The 6,234-nt window shown below is 50.4% G+C and overlaps 3 non-coding genes across 3 annotated transcripts; 2 read left to right on the forward strand and 1 right to left on the reverse strand.

Moving 5' to 3' along the window:
- Positions 1 to 555: 555 nt before the first annotated feature.
- trnal-uaa (transfer RNA leucine (anticodon UAA)) lies at positions 556 to 627 on the forward strand. Its single transcript has one exon. It is a non-coding gene; the product is annotated as a tRNA-Leu (tRNA).
- A 595-nt stretch (positions 628 to 1,222) lies between these two features.
- Positions 1,223 to 1,294, forward strand: trnap-ugg (transfer RNA proline (anticodon UGG)). The gene has a single exon. It is a non-coding gene; the product is annotated as a tRNA-Pro (tRNA).
- Positions 1,295 to 5,916: 4,622 nt separating this feature from the next.
- trnat-ggu (transfer RNA threonine (anticodon GGU)) lies at positions 5,917 to 5,989 on the reverse strand. The gene has a single exon. It is a non-coding gene; the product is annotated as a tRNA-Thr (tRNA).
- Between the last annotated feature and the right edge of the window lie 245 nt (positions 5,990 to 6,234).

A 6,234-nucleotide genomic window follows, 5' to 3' on the forward strand; every position in this document is an offset into this window, starting at 1 on the left:
AGCTTGACGGTTAGCTTTGGGTACCTTCCTTCATCTCAAATGCATCTCTCTTTGCTCTCCCAAATTGTTAATTAAGAATGCTGATAACAATTGCAAAAATGTCCTGTCTTACTATATTGTTTGGAGCTGTAGCAGTTGGCTCTCCTTTCACTCAACATGAGTGAAGTTATTGAGGACATAGACTGAACATCCCCAACATTAAAGCCACTGACAGTTAAGTGAACAAGTCTTCTTTTCTTTTACAATGCAATTTTTAGCTAGACAAAGCGTTATCCCGGCTTTTACTTGGAGTTTACGTTGACCCTCCACAAGTTTACACTCACAGCTGGGATTTGTAGTGTTACAGATTCATTTACACATACTTTTGGCAACTAATCTCCACTTTAGAATAAGAGAACTTTGAAATAAAAAAAAATGGAAGCAACACTGACATTGAGTAAGCTGAACTGAAAGTTGTAGGATGTTTCTATTCGATGATCGAACGTACCTTCCGAGGGTATCTTTTTGCTATCTGTGGCCCGCGACACTCGCATGAAGTCTAAAGGTGCAAATCTGGGCTCGTTGGTCTAGGGGTATGATTCTCGCTTTAAGTGCGAGAGGTCCCGAGTTCAAATCCCGGACGAGCCCTTCCCTGGTTTACTGGCCTTGTGTTTTTCCTTTGCTGTGAAATCAGAGAAGGATTGAATCAATGACTATAGCATTTGGAATCAAAACCCTAATATGGCAATACAGCTCAAACCTCCACCACTCATTCCGAAGTTGCTTCAAGTCCTTAAATTAATTTCTTATCAGGAATTTGAAAGACAAATCCACGCATGTCAGTAATCCTGTATCATGGAAGCACACCCTCTGCAGTATTATCTAAAGCAGTTTTGGTATTTGTTCTATAAATCCAGATTGAAACGTTTCAAGTCAATGGTAGAGAAATGGAGATATAGACCTGTTCTGTCTTAAAGTTGGGCTTCTTGATAAAATGTGATGTGAGTTGGTGGAACCTGGCGGTGAGTATTGGCTCATTGGTCTCAGGAGTTTGTGTGGGCTGTTCAGTGTATGTGCCTAATAACTTCACTCACGTTGAGTGAAGGGAGAGCCAACTCCAAGCAATATAGGCTCATAGCTCTGGAAAAGTCAAATAAGAAAGAAAGCAATCACAAATTCCTTGGATTCCATGGCTACGTCAGCTGTCCACGTGCTCTCACGAAACGCAAAAAGACCATCTTTTGGCTCGTTGGTCTAGGGGTATGATACTCGCTTTGGGTGCGAGAGGTCCCGGGTTCAAATCCCGGACGAGCCCTCCTACTTTAACAAACCTATACGGAAAGCTTGATGGTTAACTTTGGGTACCTTCCTTCATCTCAAATGCGTCTCTCTTTGCTCTCTCAAATTGTTAATTAAGAGTGCTGATAACAATTGCAAAAATGTCCTGTATTACTATATTGTTTGGAGCTGTAGCAGTTGGCTCTCCTTTCACTCAACATGAGTGAAGTTATTGAGGACAGACTGAACATCCCCAACATTAAAGCCACTGACAGTGAAGTGAACAACTCTTCTTTTACAATGCAATTTTTAGCTAGACAAAGCGTTATCCCGGCTTTTACGTTGACCCTCCACAAGTTTACACTCACAGCTGGGATTTGTAGTGTTACAGATTCATTTACACATACTTTTGGCAACTAATCTCCACTTTAGAATAATTCAACCTGGAGAGACTCACACGGAGAGATAGGAGACAATTGCAAGGTTTATTGTCAATATTTCTTTGGCGCTCGGGCCCCGGCGGAGGACATGCAAGCTGAACCGCTGTGAGCTTGCAAGTCCGGCATAGGGAGATAGATGCTGAATATCTTCCCCCCTTGGGACCCGAACCTGGTGGCGGAGTCATACAAATGAAGGAGATCAAGACATCGGGTGGAGATGGGGAGGTGGTGGGATGCAGCTTGCCGATGAACCGGTAAAGCCCCATGCAGGAGCGCCTTATATGTGGATCTGGATGGTTGAGCGATTGCCAACACCTGGAGGTTGATGAGCGATTGCCAACACCTGGTGAGTCTGCCATGTTGAATTTGCGGCTATTCTTCATTTCAACCTGGAGAGACTCACACGGAGAGATAGGAGACAATTGCAAGGTTTATTGTCAATATTTCTTTGGCGCTCGGGCCCCGGCGGAGGACATGCAAGCTGAACCGCTGTGAGCTTGCAAGTCCGGCATAGGGAGATAGATGTTGAATATCTTCCCCCCAAAAACTGAGCCGGGGCCGAGCTGGTGAGGGACTGGCTGCAAGGTGAGGAAGGAGCCTGTGAGAAGGGTTGCCCACCCTCCAAAAAAGAAGAGAGCCTGCCTGGGCTGCCTGAGGAGAGAAAGAACGAGAGAGTGAGCCCGCCTGGCTGCGGTAGATTGAGCCCGCCTGAGCTGCGGTATTCTGAGCCCGCCTGGGCTGCCTGAGGAGGGAGAGAACGAGAGAGTGAGCCCGCCTGGGCTGCGGCAGATTGAGCCCGCCTGGGCTGCCTGAGGAGAGAGAGAAAGGGAGATTGAGCCCGCCTGGGCTGCGGCAGATTGAGCCCGCCTGGGCTGCCTGAGGAGAGAGAGAAAGGGAGATTGAGCCCGCCTGGGCTGCCTGAGGAGAGAGAGAACGGGAGATTGAGCCCGTCTGGGCTGCCTGAGGAGAGAGAGAGAAAGAGAGAGTGAACCCGCCTGGGCTGCCTGAGAGGAGAGAGAGAACGTAAGAGTGAGCCCGCCTGGGCTGCCTGCGGAGAGAGAACGTAAGAGTGAGCCCGCCTGGCTGCAGTAGATTGAGCCCGCCTGGGCTGCCTGCAGAGAGAGAGAACGTAAGAGTGAGCCCGCCTGGGCTGCAGCAGATTGAGCCCGCCTGGGCTGCCTGAGGAGAGTGAGAACGTGAGAGTGTGCCCTCCTGGGCTGCCTGCGGAGAGAGAGAAAGGGAGAGTGAGCCCACCTGGGCTCCCTGCGGAGAGAGAGAAAGGGAGAGTGAGTCCGCCTGGCTGCAGTAGATTAAGCCCGCCTGGGCTCCCTGCGGAGAGAGAGAAAGGGAGAGTGAGTCCGCCTGGCTGCAGTAGATTAAGCCCGCCTGGGCTGCCTGCAGAGAGAGAGAGGGAGAGTGAGCCCGCCTGGGCTGCCTGCGGACAGAGAGAAAGAGAGAGTGAGCCCTCCTGGGCTGCGGCAGGAACAGTGAGCCCTCCTGGGCTGCGGCAGGAACAGTGAGCCCTCCTGGGCTGCGGCAGGAACAGTGAGCCCTCCTGGGCTGCGGCAGGAACAGTGAGCTCACTTGATTTGCCATAGAGATCGAAAGCCCCCTTTTTCTGCCAAAGAGATAGTGCTGCCAGAGAGAGAGAGAGAAGCGACAATTAGAGATGAAAGACTCCACCACCAGTAGTTGCGAGAGCTTACCTATAAGCTGAGCGAGCGCTGAGCAGCGAGCACGGATTGAAGGTCTGGACGGATGTAGGAAGAGTAGGCTGCCGAAGACCAGCGACCGAGCTGTTGGAGAGATGCCTCAGGAACACCCTGGACGGCTGCGGAGGTAGCTGCCCCAATCCGAAACTAATGTCCAGAGTATTGGAGAGGGGAAAGGCCAGCTAGAGCCAGGGATTTCCTAAGGAATCTGATGAACCATGCTGCAGTCATGGGGGAGCCGTCGGGAGTGAGAAACGAGGGGCCAATGAAGGGGCGGAGCTTATGGCGTTTGTCAGCAAATTAAATCATGGCTAGGAAGTGACAAAACGGGCCGCCGAGACAGGCTATGGAGATGTCGGCAGGGCCTTTGCCCTTGGAATGTTTGAGGTGGAGGTCAAAGTGATCGGGAACAAAACCAAGTCGTCGGGCATCAGATCTACTGACGGGTTGAAGACGCCCTGAGATGTGAACTTGCCTACCCTAAGGAGTCCGTAGAAGGCCAAGAGAAAACGCTTGACAGGAGTGCTTTAAGGTACGAAGAAAAGGGGGACGACCTCTGGGTTAAAAGAAGGCTCTTAAGAAAAGTGATGGATTTTCTGCCATCGAGCTGGGGAGGAGAGTGCTTAGCCATGCCCTTCAGGAGGGGCTTAATGGCATGGTTAGAGAACAGACTTGGGCATGAGCCCAGATGATAGAGTTTTGCATGGAAGTTAAAGCCAGCTAGGAGGGATCGAATATAAGGGAGCTTGAAACGTCGCTGGTCAAGCTATGCAGGAGAGCCTAAATAAACTATTAAATGTAAAACGTGTTTTCGTCCTTTACAAAAGGGGAAAATTCAAAGCAAAGGTTAGCAACCCTGCAACCATTGACATGGATGCAAAACACGAGCCGCTGAAAGACAAAGTAGAGCCAGCAGATCAGCTGCTACACGAAAGCACCCATTTACTTATTCAAGTATTAACAGCTCCGAGTGGCTAAAATCTTTTAAAAACAATATTTCATTGATCCGGGACGAAAGTAGCTGTGTGAGGTGCGCCAAGACACAATGAGAGATGACTGCTGTCACACTGCCTTGGGAGCGGCTGATTGAGAATACGGTGGCGTCGGTTTAAAAACAACTAATAACAAAATCTATCATGCGGCACGATACTCTGCAAATGTCCCACAGATCAGTGTGGCCTTGTGCAAGAGGCAGAAGCGTCACAACATTCGAGCAGCTGCCAGCAGTAAAGATTAAAGCCCTGTCTAACGGGGCAGCAGCAGGGCGTGAGGCAGAGCCAAGGAGCATAGCCGAGCAGAGCAGGGCACTGCAGAGCACTGCAGAGCAGGGCACACAGAGCAGAACCGGGCACAGCAGAGCAGGGCACGGGAGAACAGAGCAGAGCCGGCTACAGCAGGGCACTGCAGAGCAGAGCAGGGCACTGCAGAGCTGGGCACACAGCGCAGAACCGGGCACAGCAGGGCACGGGAGAACAGAGCAGAGCCGGGCACAGCAGGGTACAGCAGAGCACAGCAGGGCAGGGCACAGCAGGGCTCAGCAGAGCAGAGCACAGCAGGGTACAGCAAAGCACGGGGGAGCACAGCAGGGCAGAGCAGAGCAGTGCACTGGAGACCAAAGCAGAGCAGGGCAAGTATGTGAGCGCAGTCACTCGCTGTGATGGCTACTGCTGTGGTTATGTCAAGCTGTAACAGTTTATGCTGCTCCAGACACGGCAGCTTTAATGCTGCATTGCAGCAGCCGTCGCTTTGCATCGAGCTGTTGCATGTCATGAACACTAAAACAAATGTGCTGCAGCCATAATCCTAACAATGCCAACAGCAGCCCCAGTGACAGCCATTTCATCTCAAGGCTGCACTCACAATCGCAGCTAGCTGTTCGAGGAGCTCCTCTATACATTTGAATGCAGTGGTGTAGCTGTGTACATGTCGCCACGCTGAAGGACTCTTTATGTGGTCTGCAACATATCCGCATACCAAACGTATTGTGTCACAGCACAGCCCTGACTTCCCTTGTGGGAAATGCAATGTGAAGACCGTTTGAGGTAATAAGAACATTTCCTCCAATTTTAAAGTTCTGCCTTCCAGACAGCAAGAGAAAAATACGCCTGCATTTCTCACTTAATATGCACACGACTGTTTTCACATCAGAGTCAACATCATAGTCAGTTCCATCGTTATCGATATTCCGGTCATCTTTTCTCTTCCGGTCTGATTTAGTCAATATCATTACAAGTTAATACTCTATCATAGTTGAGCTGCAACACTTATGAAACATGGTGTCACCAACATCTTTACATGCTGATCATGTGTTAACAACGCCTTACCCAACAGTTTGGTCGGTTCTTGGCTGCAACATCATTTCGTTAGACTAAGAAATAAATGGTCCTTGTTAGCAAGACATAATTTTTTTTTTTGATCATTCAAAGAAACACCACTGAGGATGCTGTGATGGTGGTAACAGAGCTGAACTTTGACTTAAGTGCAAACATCTGTTGATTGTACTGCTACGCCCAACGTAGGGCTCGAACCCACGACCTTGAGATTACCAGTCTCATGCTCTACCGACTGAGCTAGCCGGCTGTTACCTGTACGGTGATCAGCTGGGGGAGCGGAGGGGGCCGGCTTAACGGAATGGAGGGACAGAGGGCGCTACTGTGGCCGACGGCCTAGCATGAGAGCATGGGGAAGCAAACAGGGAGACCAGGTGAGGCATGTTAAAACAACGGAGACAGAGTCCCGCATCTTACCCTGTGATGAGCCGGGGCGAGCTTCGGCGAGGGAAAACGCACCCTGGAGAAGTTGAGAAGCCTGTTGATTCGGCTGCT

The sequence above is a fragment of the Odontesthes bonariensis genome, chromosome 9, assembly GCF_027942865.1.
Source record: "Odontesthes bonariensis isolate fOdoBon6 chromosome 9, fOdoBon6.hap1, whole genome shotgun sequence".
Taxonomy (NCBI): domain Eukaryota; kingdom Metazoa; phylum Chordata; class Actinopteri; order Atheriniformes; family Atherinopsidae; genus Odontesthes; species Odontesthes bonariensis.